An 18261-nucleotide genomic window follows, 5' to 3' on the forward strand; every position below is an offset into this window, starting at 1 on the left:
TCTTTGAAGACCACACCACTCCCACAAGCCTCTCGACGTTACCGCCGAGATGGGGTTGAAGCCGGGGAGCCCTTATTGAACAAGACATCGCCACCACCACCTAAGCGCCGCCCCTACAAACCTTGACCCTAAAAATGTAGAACACAGAATCGAGTTTGAAGGACACAGACACTCGATCCGTCCGTGTTGTATCCGCACGGATGCATTCACAGCCCAAATTTAGATTAAAAATAGATTTGCATGGACATCCTGATCACTTTGTGTCCGTTCGCGTCGGGGCAAAGAGCTAGTAGCTGTTCATCCACATCTGCTATTGCCACCGCGATCTCCACGAGCCTCCCGGCCCACCGCGGTAAAGCCATTCCATTGGCCTTGGTCGGGCGAACGTCACCGTGGAAAAAGTTGACAGTGGTGTACCGCAAGTGACCGGCGTCCGGCGAGTGGCGAGGCTGTCCGCCGGAAAACTGGTGTCCGAACGGCGGCAGCTACCTTGTCCCATCCACACTGTGCTGCTCGTTGACTCGTCGGTGCAAATGCAATGCGTGAATTTTGGCTGACGCGGGACGGCCGTCGTCGCGTGGGGAATGATTCAGATGTCGCACGGCACAAAGGATGGAATATTGGTAATTTCCTGGCTGGGGTTTTCGGCAGTGGATGTCACTGTTGCCAGGTCCTCGGCACACTCTCTTTCTCTTTTTCGACCGCGAGGTCGCTCTCTTGTCCATCCCGCACTGAAGCAAGCTACTGGTAAGTTCAGTTGTGATATCGGTGACGGTCGAATCCAGTTACCCAGTATAATCAGATGTTTAACAGTATAGGTTCTCACTTCGCAGTCGATTGAAGTACTACCTTAACTTTACCAAAACAAAAGGCACCAACTCGACAGGTTAACAAGGGCCCAAGGATTCTTTCACCGAACAGATCAAAGTCTCGTGTTACACATTTCGGATCTCTCTGGCATGTGCATATACATCCAGCACAACTGTTGGTAGTAATGATTTAGACACTGCATCAACACCTGCTTGTAACATTTTTGCCACACTGTTCGTCAACGTCTAAGTACAGACTACAGACACACAGTCAGCACTGAGATACCTACCAATTATATAAAAGCCAAGGGAATGTTCACAGCACACGTATCAAAACTGACAGATCCTTGTATCAGAGCATATAGCAGCATTAAGCGTCTACATGATTCGTGTACATCAGGTGAACATCTCTTTATGCAATGACTACAACAGATCTGCTAATGGTTATTAGTCACTGGCACTCTGATCAGCCCAATTAAGTAGGAAAGGTCAATAGATCAGGACCATTTGCGGGCTTTCTTGCCCTTTTTTCTATGTGAATAGTACACCTTTCAGGGTGTATTCTCGAAAAAAAATAGATTGGGACCATTCTGGAAGGATCATATGTAGCTCGCCTGCTAAATTGCTAAAGAATGCCTGCCTAGTTTCCAGCATTTATTCCAAAAAACCGGACCTTATGCATATTTGGTAGTTTGGCAACCACCATCACCGTAACTGCAAGAGTATTCAGAGAGAGCATAGGATGTTGGTAGTTAGTGGTGTGCAAAGCGATCAAATATCTGACGGAAATAGAAAGAACACATGTGCAGTCAGTAACATAAAATATATAGGGGGAAATGTAAACATTAACAAATATAAGATGTAAGAGAAATAAAGTGTCATCATGCATACCATGACTACAAAATATATTGGCCATGCCAATAAAGATTGACAAGAAAAGAATAAGCCTACAACCTACAATGTTTATTCAGTATTCCCACTATGTGCCATGTGAACTCGATGTACTGCCTGAAAAATATTAAACACAGGAAACTTGACAGGCCTGTATACTAGATTGGTCCGTTGTCTATTGCCTGACAGTCGTCATAATACCAGATCGTAAAGAACATCATTAACCATAGGCGGTATACAGAAGACAAAAATATCTGGCAAGACAACTGTAACATTGGACTATCCTAATCAAATTTATTCATGGAGAGTAGGTAAGGCATTCAACTGTAGATATTGTCTCAGGCAGATTCTAATATTTATGTGCTGTAACAACAAAAAACAAAACAAAAAACCACCCAATTGGCAACATTGGAGGTTTATCTGTACATCATTCTGTTAACTCTAATGCGTATTTTGAGACAGACAACTACTGATTGATGTCAATAAAAAACACCCAATTGGCAACATTGGAAATTTATCTGTATATCATTATGTTAACCATAATGCATATTTTCAGATAGAAAACTACTGATTGATGTCAATGCTTCAAATAAAGCAGTCTTCTCACTGTGTCTGCTTCGAATTGTTTATAAAGAAAAAAAGAACAGCAACACATTACTGCAGAAGGCCCAGTAAGATGTGAAAACATAATAAAGAAAGAGTTCATAAATCAAAGCAACAATCCATGTAGAAGTCAAAGTTTCCTTGAAGATGGCAGGACATATGATTTAACTATTTTTAGAGCCAAGCTAGCAACTTATTTTCCAAATTTTCGGGATGCAGATATTCAGAAGTGAGGAGAGCATAAATGGAAATAACTTCTGAAACATCTGAGAGGATATGTAATGAACGATCTACAACAGTTGAGCAACATACTCCCTCCCTCCCATAAAACTTGTCTGGTATTTATCTAAATTTGAATGTATCTAGACACTAGATAGCATCCAGATACATCAAGTTTTCAAAAACCTCCGACATGTTTCATGGGACGGAGGGAGTACATGTAATGAACAGTTTTCTATTATGACATGATAAATGGCAGGGAGATCCGATATATTGCAGCAACAATTCCTACAGCTTTATTCTTTTGCTAAAAATAAAATGATCACTGTCAGGAATGCCAAAAGCCAACCAGATGACCAGATATATAGCATGTCTAATCTTCCACTGTCTATGATTGAATTTGAGCAATGTGAGCAATTAAAAGCCATGCTGGAAAATATGTCTGATCGTGTGGGCAATGATGTATGGTCCTTCCCATGGAATAATGCTAAATGTTGAACTAAGAAAGTTTATTTGGCCTTGACCAAGGCTCCTGAAGCACCAGCTCCATTTAGATGGATTTGGAAGTCTCCATGCCCGCCTAAACATAAGTTCTTTTTTCTGGCTGATGATTCAGGACAGATCAAGTACCAGAGATCTTATGAGCAGAAAAAACTTCTATGCTAATGAAACCATATTACACCATCCTTCTCATACGATTTCAGTTTGAACTTTTAGTAGAGAATTGGTGAAGAATTGAATACTGGTCTACAATTCATAGACATGTTGCTTGAAGTCAAGAACATATCTTTAAACAATTTTCTCTTAAGCGGCCATGATTGGTGGATGTTGGAGAATTTGGAATCAAAGGAACAAAACTATATTTGACAATGAACAGATGGATCTTGATACTTGCTATAATATGTTCAAAACTTCTGTTGGAGTTATTAGGCATAGGGTTAAACCTAGCTTAAAGGAATGGATGCAGGATTGGCTTGATATCTTGTAGTTTCTCGATTTGTTTTCTTTAGTCTCCTACTGTATTTATGCTTAAAAGAAGTTAATACAAAATACCTGGCATGGAGAGGGAACATGCGTGATCTTGTGTCAACCATATTGAAATTCAGAAAAGCATCCTAATGCTATCTTTATTTATTTATTTGCATCTATTGAGGGAGATATTAAAGAATTTACAGCCTTATGACCTCCTAGCAGAACACATGCAAGTAGTGTTGAGGATTCCCACATAAAAAAAAGTTGTTTTGAGGATGCTTATCGTTGAGGCACTGTGAAGCATGTTAGCTACTACGCGGATGCTCGCAACCTAGGGCACTCGGAGTGAGATCAGGCTGGTGCAGTAGGTGAATGTCATCAGCCAGCTGTCGTACAGGTTCTTGTTATTCACTAGGGACCAACCAACAGGTGCAAGGATGCCATTCACCTGGCGGTGGACGGATGGAGTTGTATGCTTCACAGGTAAGTATGAGACAGAGCACCGGAACGCTGCAGTCTTTGACAATGCGCATCCTTCAGTGACCTCCCTGTTTGACATTATCAGATCCGAGGCGGTGGGTGGACGCGGGGGCCCATTGGGCCTAAGGTCTTCGCCAGCTACTCCCCTAGATTAGGTCTTTGGGTCGATTTGTATGGGACAGTGTTGGTCCTCCTTTGGACTTGTACATATAACCTGTTTTTTCTATCAATGCATTGAAACGCAAGGCTTTAACGTTTTCGTGAAAAGTATGAGACAGAGCACGAGAAGGTACGAGCGTGCCAAGCTCGAGTTCAAGGATGAGCCAACAACCATATTATCAGTGCACCGGGCACAGACCCACAGTGCTTGCCTTGCAGATATCATAAGCACTCTAGAAAATTGGTGATGGGTATACACAGCACATGAGGCAAGCAAAAAATACCAGTCGGTGTATGCAAGGATTTATGTTCTTCATATGGATAAGATAGACAAGAATAAACCTAAATCTTCTGTCCCAACAAGAGTAAGGGTTGCTTGATCATAAGACCGCAAAAAATCCAGGATTGATTTTATATTATGAACCAAACACATCATGCTCTTTGAAGTTCGATGGCCCAAAAGTTATGATCATTCATGTGCATAGCATCGTGATTAACTAAGAAAGCAAGGTTACTTGAGCAGAAACGTGTTCATAGTTCCGACATGCTTATGTCTCTGTCGTATCTAGAGAAGGATGCCAAATATGTTATCTGTCAGGGCTGTTCTATTGTCTACATGACCAAGTATTTTCCAGTCAGAGATTTCTTTAATAAATATGTCTATAAGAAGCTAATATGAACTAAAGGACCAAATGAAATGGCACATCTAGAGGATTAAAGATTCCATAAAGACATTACTAGATTTCCGTATTTCCAAAGTACTAAGAAATGAGAGGGTTAAATGCTATGCAGTTTGATTTTTCAGAAGTTTGAAATCAATTACTTATTTTAAATAGAAGGCCCATCGGCCCAGCTTTATAGATAAAGCCACACAAGTTATAGTTTCGATACAACACACCGCCACCCACACATATAGAAACATAAGTTCGCATACAAGTTCATACAGAGCCCCAACTCCTCACGACATGACCTAGACCACACCAAGGATCTCCTGATAGCGTGAACGCTCCGTGTAGCCGCTCAAGGTGTAGATGTAGACCTCATGTCCTCTCAGACCGCGTCCGCGCGTAGAGCCTCCTGATGTCTCCCACCGCCAGGTCCAGTAAGTCCTTGTCCCTCTGTCTGACCAGAACCCTCCAGCACTGCATATGGATAGACATTTGATAGAACGCGTCAGCCGGGTTGCCGATCAACTTTCCTTCGATAGCTAGCTTATTACGTATGTTCCACAGCGTCCAGCATTGCGCCGCAAACGTGAACCAAGCTAGTCTACGAAGGGGGTTGCTCAAGCCCTGAGCAAGTGCAATGAAATCCCCGACCCCCGTTGGGTTCCAATTGCACGAAAGAAGATCCCTCACCCCGGCCCACATCAGTCTCGCCGTTGGGCAGGTGAAGAAAATGTGGTTGCAGTCCTCCCAGGCTCCGCAAAGCGCACACAAACCATTTGAAGGGCCGTGTCGCTTGAGCAGCTGCTCCCCCGAGGGCAGCCGCCCCCTAATAAGCTGCCAGAGGAACACCTTGATCTTAGGTGGCACCCTGGTTCGCCAAACATCTTTGAACGATGCGGTAACCGCCCCTTGCGCCAGGCGAACATAGACCGAGCTAGTCGTGAACGCGCCAGATGGTTCTAAGGCCCAAGACACCTCATCATCCTCCTGGTCAGTGGGAAGCCCCTGAACTTCCCTGCAAAGATTGTCCCACTCGACCCTCTCTGCAAGACCGAATTGACGTCGGAAGCGGAGGCGCCATTCCCCTGGCACCCCCGCAGGCACCCTGGCCCCATCGACGGTTATGAACGGGGACTCACAACAGCTAAAGAGTCTAGGAAAGCTCGTCCTGAGTGGACCACTGCCCGTCCACCAGTCCGTCCAGAAGTAAGTCCTCCTACCATTCCGCACCCTATGCTTGGCCCCCATTTTGAAATGCCATTTAATCTTTTGTATCGCATTCCAAAATTGGGAGCCATGCGTTGGGACCCCCCGGCAAAGAGATCCCGCCCCTGCAGGTACTTAGCCCTAATCAGGTCTGCCCATAGACCTTCGGCTCCTTGGTACAGCTTCCAGATCCATTTGACCATCAGAGCGATGTTCATGGATTTGGTGTTCATAACCCCCAGGCCCCCCAACGCCTTGGGTTTACACACTGTGGCCCAGTCCACCATGTGATATTTGCGTTTGTCCCCAACACCTTCCCAGAAGAATCGCGAACGCGGCTTGTCCATAGCCTTGTGGGTGCCGTCATGTAGCAGGTATATGCTCATGGCAAACAGAGGCAAACTAGACAAGCAGGAATTTGTGAGCTCGAGCCGTCCTGCAGCCCCCAGGTACAGGCCCTGCCATGGCTCAACCCTATGAGCCACGACCTCCGGCAAAAACCCCCAATCCGCCACCCTCAGCGATTTGTCACTAATCGGGAGACCCAGATAAGTGATTGGGAATTTGCCAAGTCGACAATTGAGCAGGTTGGCTACCCGTTGTTGTGCATCCTGGGTGACCCCCATCACCACAACCTCGCCCTTGTCGAAGTTAATCTTTAGTCCCGACATATTCTCAAAGCAAAGGATCAGGGTCTTCAGGTTAGCGATACCCACCCCTGTGGGCTCTAACAGAATCATGGTGTCGTCTGCGTACTGCAGATGCGTCACCCCTCCCGGAATCAGGTGTGGCACAAGCCCCTAACGTGTCCTGCCGCCCTGGCCTTGCTAATGATCGCGGCCAGGCCGTCCACCATAAAATCAAACAAGATCGGCGATAGTGGGTCCCCTTGCCTCACTCCGCGCGCGTTTCGGAAGAAATGCCCTATTTCCCCGTTAACATTGATCGCCGTCTGGCCACCCCTGACCAGCTGCATCAATCTTTGCACCATCATCGAGGAGAAGCCTTTCCTCAGGAGGATTTCTTGGAGAAACTCCCAATTAACTCTGTCGTAGGCCTTCTCGAAATCAAGTTTCAGGAGCAAACCCTTTTGCTTCCTGACGTGCAGCTCGTGCACAATCTCATGCAAGGAAAGCGCCCCCTCGTGTACATCGGCCCTTAATAAAGGCCGTTTGGCAACGGTCGATGACCCTGTGCGCAATGGAAGCTAGTCTAATCGCGTAGGCTTTCGCTATAAACTTGAAAACGACGTTAATAAGCGTTATCGGCCTAAATTGTCTAATGTTATCCGCCCCTTTAACTTTGGGTATGAGAGTGATGATCCCATAATTGAGCCGCGCGACGTCCACCCTCCCTAGGGCAAAGTCGTTGAGGATCTGCAGGATCAGTCCTCGAAGGGTTCCCCTGAACCGTTTGAAGAAAAGAACTGGCAGGCCGTCAGGGCCTGGCGCCGAGTCTTGTTTCATGCTTGCCAGAACCTCGTCTAATTCGTCCGTAGTGAAGGTAAGTTCCAGCTCCTGGTTTTCCTCCTGTGACACCCTTTGGTTCCCTTCCCAAAGGTTCTGTCCGAGAGCAAACCGCCTGGTCTCCCCGACCGATCCTATGAGGCCCTGGTAAAACATATAAATGTGTTCCATGAGCTCTCGCTGTTCTTGGACCTCCCCTTGGTCCGTGATCAGCCGCGGTATCGAACACTTCCGTCTACGCCCATTCGCAATGGCATGGAAGTAGGCCGTGCAAGAGTCTCCCCTGAGAGTCCATTGTACACGACAGTGCTATCGCCAGTACTCCTCATCCGCCCTATCTAAGGCCGCTAGCTGGTCCTCCAGGTGGTATCTAAGCGCCCAGCCGTCCTCATCCAAGCCCGAGGTGTCCGCCACCTTGTCCAAATCAGAGACTTGAAGGAGCAGGTTAGCCCTGAAGTCCCTTTTCTCCTTGCCCAAGTTGGCCCCCCAACCCTTGAGGAATTGACGAGTGTTGTGTGCCACGCACTGCCACTGGTTAATGCAGCACCTGTGCGCCCCCCGCTCCAGGATAAAGCTGCCAAGTTTGGCCTTGAGGATGTCCCCAAATCCCGGGACGCCAAACCACCAAGTCTGGAAGAAAAATCTCGGCGGTGCGCGCCTTGTCTCTTCTCCGGTAGACAGTAAGAAAGGCATATGATCCGAACCAATCCTCGTTATCGCCGTAAGAGAGCATAGAGGAAACGCCGCCTCCCAGGCCGGCGCCACGAGCACCCGATCCAAAACACACCGTGTCGGCCGGAGTCGTTTGTTGGTCCAGGTGAAGTGCGCCCCGGTACGCTCCAGCTCCCGCAAGGCCATATTGGCGATAGCCTCATTAAAGCGTCTCACCCGCGACCAACTGATGTTGTCATTATTTTTCTCATCAGCTGTCCGGATGAGGTTAAAATCCCCACCAATGACCACCGGAAATTGGCACCCTGCCACCGCATGGGTAAGTTCGTCAAGGAACTCGTCCGTGCGACGATGATCCGCCGGCCCGTACACCAGGAAGAAACACCACTTCATATTGTTCTTTCGTTGGAGTATGGTAGCCGAGATGAAGAAGGTCCCCTGCCTCCAAGCTCCGACATCAAAACACTCATCACGGAAACCGAGAAGCATACCCCCGGAGTGGCCCTCCGCCGGCAGCCAGTTCCAAGCGAACTGGCCCCCGAATTCCAAACTCCGCAGCTCGGTCGCCGAGAATTCCGATTTAATAGTCTCCTGGAGCCCAATGATGTCCACCCGTTCCCCTCGGATGTAGGATTTAAGCTGAGTTCGATAACCCTGCTCACCGAACCCGCGGATATTGTATATCAGAGCCCTCATTTTGCAACCGTCCGCCACCCTCGCCCTTTACGCATCGAAGGCGTGGACCGTCGTCCTTTCTTCCGTGACGGCCTACCAACCGTGCCCGATGGGCCTTCCCTGGCCACACCCTCCGAACCAGAGTCCAGTTGTTCTCCAGGTCGTCCCTCGACCTGCGGCGTGTCCCGCCCATCCCTGGCGGGCTGGCCAAGCCGTGGCCCCGGTGAAGCCGCCTCCCCGGCGGCCGTCCGGGCCTCCAACTGCGCCTCGCAGGCCTCCCTCTCAGCCCGCTCCTTCGCTTGGGACGCTGCCACCCTGGCAAGCGCCGCCTGCGCCTCCTCCTTCGCACGCAGGAGAGAGATGGCTTCCACCGGTGTCCCCGCCGATGGAACAAAAAGGATGCAGCTATCCTTGATGACCGCGCCTAACTGGGAGTCCGACCTAGCGTCGAGGATCGAGAGTCATCGGGATCGGGGATCGTACATGTTGAGGCCGGGTCGAGGTTCCGTTCCGCCGCGAGCTTCTGCGCCTTCTCCATCGCCGTGAACGACGTCGCACCTCCATGACGGGAGCTCTTCCTCACCGAGCCCACCGGTACCCTCTTCTTGATCATCTTGGTGGGCGCCATGTGCACCTCCGTCTTGGTCCTCTTTCCCTGCGCCAGCGGCGCCACCGCGGTGGCGGCCGAGCGGAGGTCCGCCAAGCGTCTGCCCCTGGTGCTCAGGGGTCGCCTCCCCTCCTCCTCTTCCCCCATCTCCACCTCCACCACGGGCATCGCCTTGGACGCTGCCCGACCCGACTCCAGGGCCCCAGACTTGATCGGGTTGTCCAGGAGCCAGGAGTGAACAGGGTCCGTCACCTGCGACGAGGTCTCGCCCGAGGCTACCGAAAGCTCCTCCGGACCAAAGACCACGGCGCGGCTGCCCCCCAGCAGGTCGACGCACCCACTGTCCTGCACCTCGGTGTCCAGCACCGCCTTTCCCCTGGCAAGTGCTGGAAGGATGTCCACATTGGACCCGTACTGTCCCGAGAACTGGCCGAGCGGAGGAGCGCTGTGAGAGCCCGCCGCGGTCGTGCGCTGCGTGCCGCCACCTCCGCTCCCAGCCCCGGGTCCCGCCAGTTGAGCCGACGCCTTGGCCTTGTCGGTCTTGCGGTGGCGGTTCCACCTCTCTCCGTCCGTGCTCCATTCCTCCGAGTCCAGATCATCAACGTCGTCGTCGTCCCCGGGAGGCGGAGGCCGAGGCGGGTTGGAGCCCCCGGCCCCGGCAGCCCCCAGCTCGGCATGCACCCCCACGGTGTAGGGCTCCCCGTTGACGCAGAGCGCAATCGTCCCCTTGATCCGCTCCGGGAAGCGGCACTGGAACCTCACACGGACAGGCTCGGTCTTCCACTTCTTGACGGATAGCTCATCGACGTCGATCGGCCTTCCCACCATCGTGAGCGCCGCCATGAGGCGCTCCCTCTCCATGAGATCCCCAGGCAGCCCTGTGAGCTGCACCCAGACCGGAGGCATGGCCTTGCCCGGCCTGGGGTTGGCGAACGCCTCCCTCATGTCGACATCAAGCTTGCTCAAAGGGAGGTAAATCTTGCCCCTTCGCGTGCTCATGCGCAGCGTCTCCCTAGACGGAAAGCGCACGGAGAACTCCTTCTCGGAGACCTTGGCCACCCGCCAATCCCAAGAGCCATCGAGGAGGTTTTTGAGCTCCTCCGCGAGCTGGAGCGCCGAGAGCAGCGCCGCGTCAAAGTGAATGACCGCCTCAAACAGCTCTTCCTGGCTCGGCCCCTCGAGCGGCTCCACCTCGATGTTGTAGAACCCGCCGCCGGTGATGGCATGCCCCATTTGCTGCAGCAACATCGGGCTCCCACGAGTAGGGCAGTTTGCGGAGCCGTGGCCTTCCCGGCTGCACAACACGCCCACCGGCTCATTGGGACACTCCGATTGGAAGTGCCCCTCTCTTCCACAGCGGAAGCACTCGCCACCCACCGCCCCCGCGGCGCCGCCAGCCGCGGCCTTGTTCTTCGGGTTGGGGGTGCCCCCTGGCTCGTCCCCTTCTTGCTCCGGCCGGACTGTCCGCCGCCACCGCCACCGCCACCGCTAGATCCTCCACCGCGGCCTCCGGCGTACCCCTGCAGCTGCCCCCTGGCCCGGGACGCCTCCTCCTCCCGGAGGCGCTGCTGCTCCCATTCCCACCAAGGAGGCGGGGGGGGCCCAATCACCCGGCTCCTGGTCCGATGCGCGCGGCTCCCTGTAGCGCGGCCTTGGCTCTTCGTCGAAGCGGCCGCGCCTGCTGCCCTCATGCCAGCCGTTGTCCCTGCGCCCCAGCTCCGCCCGACCGCCGTCGAGACGGCCCTGTTCCGGCCGCCCTCCCTCCTGGCGGCCCGCGCCGTGTCGCCGACCCTCGCCGTCGCCATAGCGCCTCTTGTTCCTTCCGTCTCCGCCACTCCCTTCTCCCCCGTACCGCTCCATCAGCACCTCCGCAAACGACCGCGAGAGAGGCGGTGGCTCTGGGATGCGATGTAGAGTGCGAGCAGAGGAGTGGAAACGACTAACCTCACTCGCCCGCGTCGGAAACCCTAAAGAGGGTGTGGTGCAACCCCTGGGCAGCCACAGCCAACGCGGGCCAGCAACATGGGCCCCCTCCTGGCCCAAAGGTCGCACAGGAACCGGCCTCGGCCCAACCCACTCCTCCAACGGTGGCCCAAGGAGGAGAAGTGGGTGCTCCGTTCCGTCCACCTCGTGGCCCACCACCGGCCCAGTGGGCAACAGCGATGGCCCAGCCCCGGACCGCTTCGGGAGATTCCCCTTCTCCCCAGGCGATCGAAGGCGATCCGCGCCCCGCGGCGACTCCGGCGATGGCGGCGGCCAGCCGCGCCCAGCGGTGCTTCCCCGGTCCCCGGACTTCCCCGGAGCCCCGCGCCGGCCTCCGCCGCCCCCGTGGCGAGCCCCGCCGTCCCCCAGGCGAGTGAATCGCGGGGCGGAGCAGGCCTGAAACCTCGACACCCTACCGCCCGGAGCAAACGCCGTGCGCCGCCGGTGGCGGAGCGAGCCCCCAAGCTCCTCCGCCCGCTCGATGAAGCTCCCCAGGCTCACCGCCACCCTTGGCCGGCGCGGAGCCCACTCCTCCGTCTCCACGAGCACTCCCTCTGCAGAGCCCCCGACCGGATCTGGCCGCTCGTCCTCCGACGAGCAAGCCTCCTCGTCCCCCTCCGCGCAGAGGGCCCAGAAGCGCCCCCCAGGCGCGCCCGCCGGCGCCGACGAGCATCATGCCGCACCTCCCTCTCTACCTGACCCAGTCGACACTGAAGACGAGCCGCCGCCGGAGGGGGATTCAAAATCGCCACCCCCGACGCCTTTCGCTCTCATCCTCTCTTCGCTCGCCCATCAATTACTTCTTTAGAACACAAAAATATAAAAGCGAAATACTTACAGAACTACAGGAACGACAACGAGCAACTTCCTGTTATGAGCAAGCTGTTGACCACTATCCATTTGTTCCCACCAAGTCAATGTATTGTACATTCCCTGGTCATCAGCAAAAGGTGTTCCTTTCTTCCAATGGAAAAAGTGGTATGTAGTCTGAAACATAAGATGCAGTAAGAAATTATTAGGGTGGTAATTTTGTGGACGGAAAAGTCAAGCAAACAAACCACCACTAAAAAAGGGAAAAGTCAAGCAAAAGTGGTATGTAGTCCGATCAAATTTGTAACACTGTATGGATAAAGTTGTATATAGAAAATTACAATGCCAGAAAAAAACTAAACTAAAATTCATTTCTTATATCATCACCATGTGTGTGCTCACAAAGAGAACAAATATACACGCTAACATAGCAGATACAGAAATGGCACTGTGAGAAAATTATGGGAGCTACACTTTAGAGCTTTAGGTAGTACAAATTTTAGAGGTCATTTCCAAACATACAAACCCAACCACTTTGAGCTAGATCGCAGACTGATATCTCTTCACAATTAATACCTCCGTTTTAAAGAACAAGGCATCCTCGTTTTACGTGTTTTTTATTTGACCAAGAATTACTTCAAATAGATAAACATTGTTTGTATGAAAGTAGTATCATTGAGAAGTTCCTTTCAATACGAATCTAATGATACTAATTACGTATAATATAATCAAGATTTTGTTACTCAATTTTTATGGTCAAAGTTCATCTTGAAATACGAGTGCGCCTTATTCTTTGAAACGGATGTAGTATATATCCCAATAAAGTCAATGGACTCCCAATTTTCAGCGGTGTGGAGCAGGATACTCATCAGAGGAGTAGTTGATAACATCATGCAACGATCAACGAATGGTGCCGCCCATGTCATTTAAACAAGTAGCTGGTAAAAGTAGCAAGCCACTACGGGAGAGCTGCAGTCTGCCGACGGTCGCCAGCTGTCGGCACAGCAAGGAAGGCCGTCGGCACAGGTTGTATCGACGGTGACCGTCGGCATAGTTCTGGTCGGGGACTGTCCGATCACCGTCGGCACAGACTGGCCGTTGGCATAGATTGTTGTGCCGACGGTTTAACCATCGGCATAGTATTTTAAAATTTTCAAATTTATTTTTCAAAAAAATCAGATTATGTTTTTTGAAAAAAAAATATTTTTTTTCTAATTTTCTTCTTATTCTTTTTTACTTGTTAATCTTTCACAATCACACTTAGTACACCTAATCTTAGGTCAAATTGCACTTGTAGTCAAACTTCCCAGTTGGTCATCCATCCTCACACTACTCCTACCCCATCACGCTTAACTTCTTGGTTCTCTTCGGATGAGTTTCCATGAATGAAATGACACCTTGTTGTTAATACTACCATATCAATCATATTAACCCTTTGACTGTGATGCCACACCTCTATATTTTTGAATTCTAAACAATCACTTCAGTAAACAACAATGAATATAAATAAATAATAATAATATAGAACTTGGAAAACAATTAAATAATTTTATTTTTGTCTTTTTTATTTAGTATGGAATAATTAATATCAGTAAATACGAATTTGGCAAATAATATGTCTAAATTGATCAGAAAAATGAGAGGAATACAAATATGACATTCATATCATATTCTGAACCTACAAACTTAAGTTACCCAAAAATCATGAGCATTAGATCAAGTACCTCTAGTTTAAATCTGATTGACTTTATCGGAAATGAGGTGGGAAACAGCCTCGGCATGATATAGTTTGCCAAAATAAGGTCATATTTGTCACATGTGTGGGCCCTATGATGGGAAGCAAGATCCAGAACGCGGATTTCTAATCCGACCCACTGTCGACCATCTTTTCATTTTTAGCATGCCCAAACGGTTTTTATTTGTGAAGCAGCTACATGGGGCGCATTTTAGTATGACATGAAACCTCTGTGTGATGATAGTAGTCCACCTACACACCAACTATCACATGACATGTGCACGCGTTAGATTTTTGGAAACACATGCGGCTTCTGGCGGTCAGCTGCCGAATCCGCTGGAAACTGACCGGATTTGAACTAGGGGTCAACTATCCATCGCTCCAGAAATTCCGGAAAAAATGTTTTTTGTTCTACGATGAATTATTATATGTGCTAATTTTTGTTCGTTTAGTTTGTTCGCGAATGGGTGCACCCGCACACCCGGTACGGCGATACCGCATGTCCCGGGGGCCCTGTTTTGGCCAGATGGCAATATGAAAGAAGTCAAAAATCCCACGAAGCCGCGGGGCGTCATTTTATATGTCATAGTAACTATTCCGTTCGTCAAAACTAGGATACGTCAATTATTTTGAAAAACCCTTCACGAAAAGGGCTATCACGTCCGGAGTTCTATGGATTTTAGGTGAAATGAGGTGGGAAACGACCTTGGCATGGCATAGTTTGCCGAAACAAGGTCATATTTGGCACGTGTGTGTGTGCCCTAGGATGGGAAGCAAGACCCCGGGTGCGGAATTCTAATCCGACCCATGGGCGACCATCTTTTCATTTTTAGCGTGCCCAAACGGTTTTTATTTGTGAATCAGCTACATGGGGCGTATTTTAGTACGACGTGCAACCTCCGTGCGATGATAGTAGACCACCTACGCACCACCTATCACATGATATGTGCACGCGTTAGCTTTTTTTGGAAACCATGTGGCTTCCGGCGGTGTCCCGCCGAATCCGTTGGAAACTGACCGGATTTGAACTAGGGCTCAACTATCCGTCGCTCCAGAAATTTCGGAAAAAATATTTTTAGTTCTACGACGCATCATTATATGTGCTAATTTTTGCCCGTTTAGTTTGTTCACGAATGGGTGCACCTGCACACCCGGTACGGCGATACCGCATGTCCCGGAGCCTGTTTTGGCCAGATGGCAATTTGAAAGAAGTCAAAAAATCCCACGGAGCCGCGCGACATCATTTTATATGTCATAGTAACTATTCTGTTTGTCAAAACTAGGATCTGGCAATTATTTTGAAAAAACCCTTCGCGAAAAGGGCTATCACGTCCGGAGTTCTATGGATTTCAGGGGAAATGAGTTGGGAAACAACCTCAGCAGAGCATAGTTTGCCGAAACGAGATCATATTTGGCACGTGTGTGGGTCCTAGGATGGTAAGCAATACCCCATACGCGGATTTATAATCCGACCCACGGACGACCATGTTTTCATTTTTGGCGTGTGTGAAAGCCATGAAACCTCGAACATTATAACTCATTTCTAAGAAGATTTGTTTAGGTATTTGAAATATTCCATTTTTGATATTTTTCTATGATAGATCTTGTTTTTCTGCAAAATTTGATATATTATACTTATTTTTCTCAATTAGAATGATTTAGTTATGCTTTTTCGAAGACTGCCGTCGAGAAATAGAAAAAAAGGTATGCCGACGGTATAACCGTCGGCACAGGTCTGTAGTGAAAAAAAAAGAAAAAAATGTTGTGCCGACGGCCAGGCTGGTCCTGTGCCGACGGCCAGAACTGTGCCGACGGTGACTGTCGGCACCTCCAGCCTGTACCGACGGCCAATTTAACGCCAACGGCCATCCTTGTCGCCGCGTTCCGGAGGCTCCTGTGCCGACGGCCCCGACATTTGGCCCGTCGGCGTACATCAATTCTCCCGTAGTGAGCATAAGAATCGGCATTTAGCTGGTGGACATATCCATGACAAAAAGCATACACTTTTCTGCTGGTTTTTACTAGACACTCACTCTGACGTACTAAGTAAATATATGTTGAAACTGACATAAGCTACCAACACTAGTAGAAACAAGGGCTTTTATCCTGTCCTCCAAAGAGCTTTGGCACCGGATTTGGCACGACCTACTAGTAAAATCTTTTGAGATTCCTGTATGTTACACAACCTACTATTAGGGAAAATTAACAAATTTGAATTTCAATTTTTTTTCAAAAAAAGTTTGAAGAATGGTAAAACCGCATTAACTTTTGCATACGACGTCGAAAAAACGTATAATATATCAAAATCATCGTGGGAAAAAGTTACATCCGAATTCACCCGGGTTTACCCGGTTAGCCAATTTTTAGATTCTTAAAATTCCAAATTAAAATATGAAAGCAGGAAGATTTTTGTTTTTTCTAGAAATTTAAGATTATATATATTTTTTTACTTTTCAAAATTAAAATTAATAATTGCATCCTTCAGAAAGATTACACTCTGCAAATTATAGGTTTTTCAAATTTTCAGGTTTTAGGTTTGGCAAAAAAAAATTAAAATTGAAAATAATTAAAAATAATACAAATTATAAAGTTAATGTTTATTTATTTATTCAAGATTATTATTATATTATTACTTTTGTTTATTAAAAGAATTATTTGAAATTCGAACAATAAAGAAATATGTCATCGACCGATATGTTAATAGGATTGATATGATACTACTATCACATACATGCGCGCGAAGCACTTGGATACGGAATGGAAAGGAACTTGGAAGTTAAGCGTGCTAGTGGGAGGATGGGTGACCGAGCGGGAAGTCTAAGCACGAGTAAGTAATTAGACTAGAGATAAGGGTAGTTAGAGATTAAACTTGTGAAATAACTAAAATAATAGAAATTCTAAAAAAAGGAAAAAAAAAGGAGTGAAAAATAATTCGAAAAAAATTACGGTAGCGGGGTTCTACCGCGGCAGCTTTTTGGGAGATTTTCCTGCCGTGGCAGACCCTTTATCACTGGTTCGTAATACGAACCGGTGCTAAAGGTCCTCTCGCTCGAACGCCCGATAGCCGTCACGTGGTGCCCCTTTAGCACCAGTTCACAGCTGAACCGGTGCAAAGGGGGGGGCCTTTTGCACCGGATGCTTTGCACCGGTTGGGCATCCGGTGCATATGGCCCTTACCAATCGGTGCAAAAGCACCATTTTCCACTAGTGCAAGCAAACCTACATTGGTCTGATAGCGTAAGGGATTCAGTTATTGACATGTGCATGTCGATGCACATGTCAATTAGTTACTCAATTTTGGACGAAAAGATGGTGCCTCACCGAGCTGAGAAGGAGCACAAGCCAGTAAGCCACAGCTAGACGAGGCATCCGTCGCAACCTCCTGTTCAATTGAACAGGTCCGCGCCATCAAGGCACCGCCTGCACGTAAAGCTTCGTCTCACTCTCCCTCTCCGCCTATATACTGGCATAGGAAAAACGAACGGCAATAACGAAAGTGGAAGAGGATGTCATGCCTGGGGTGCAACCGACAACGGTGAGGGCGAGGAGCCAGGAGAAGAAGAGGATGAGGATGTAGGTCGTCTACACGCCCGGGTACATGAACCACTCCGTGTTCTTGTTCAGATCCGCCGCCGGCACCGCCTGCACGTAAAGCTTCGCCATGGACCTTCGCCTCACTCTCCCGCTCTCTCCGCCAGCCCTCCCGCCTTCCTTCGTCTCAGTCCGCTCGGGAGGGGAACAGGGGAGGGGCGCGCGGCGGCGCGGGCTGGACTTATAAGAGCGGCAAGATCGGTGGGAGAAGAGACCGGATTGTTGTTCAAAGATGGGTGCCAGCCGATTATTAACGACGCAGCGATGAGATGGGCGGACGTGAGGGGGAAGGGAGGAGGGAGAGGGAGTGGTTGGGCGAGGGCGCATTGAAGACCTCGGACCTCGGAGGATGGTCGAAGATGGAAGGAAGGGAAGGTTTTGGGCAAACCTATACACCGACCAGGTCGGCGTGTACCGCGCGCCGCACACCCCACGCGCGGTACGGGCCGACCCAGTTAGGTGCGGGCTGCCTCCTTTTTCGATTTTTTTTCTTTTTTTTCTTATTATCTGTTTTTTTTCCTGTTTTCTTTTTCCTGTTTTCGTTTTTTCTCTTTCCTTTTTTTGCTTTTATTTTTCAGATTCGAAAAATAAAATATTTTAAAAATTGAATTAAAAAAATGTTCAAATATAAAAAACTGTTCAACATTTGAAAACCGTTCAAATTTAAAAATCGTTCAAACATGAAAATTGTTCAAACATGAAAATTGTTCAAACA

General features: G+C 49.2%; 1 pseudogene; it reads right to left on the reverse strand.

Moving 5' to 3' along the window:
• Positions 1-1388: 1388 nt before the first annotated feature.
• Positions 1389-17618, reverse strand: LOC124687400 (annotated as a pseudogene).
• Between the last annotated feature and the right edge of the window lie 643 nt (positions 17619-18261).

This window comes from Lolium rigidum, chromosome 2, assembly GCF_022539505.1.
Source record: "Lolium rigidum isolate FL_2022 chromosome 2, APGP_CSIRO_Lrig_0.1, whole genome shotgun sequence".
NCBI classification, from domain to species: Eukaryota; Viridiplantae; Streptophyta; class Magnoliopsida; order Poales; family Poaceae; genus Lolium; species Lolium rigidum.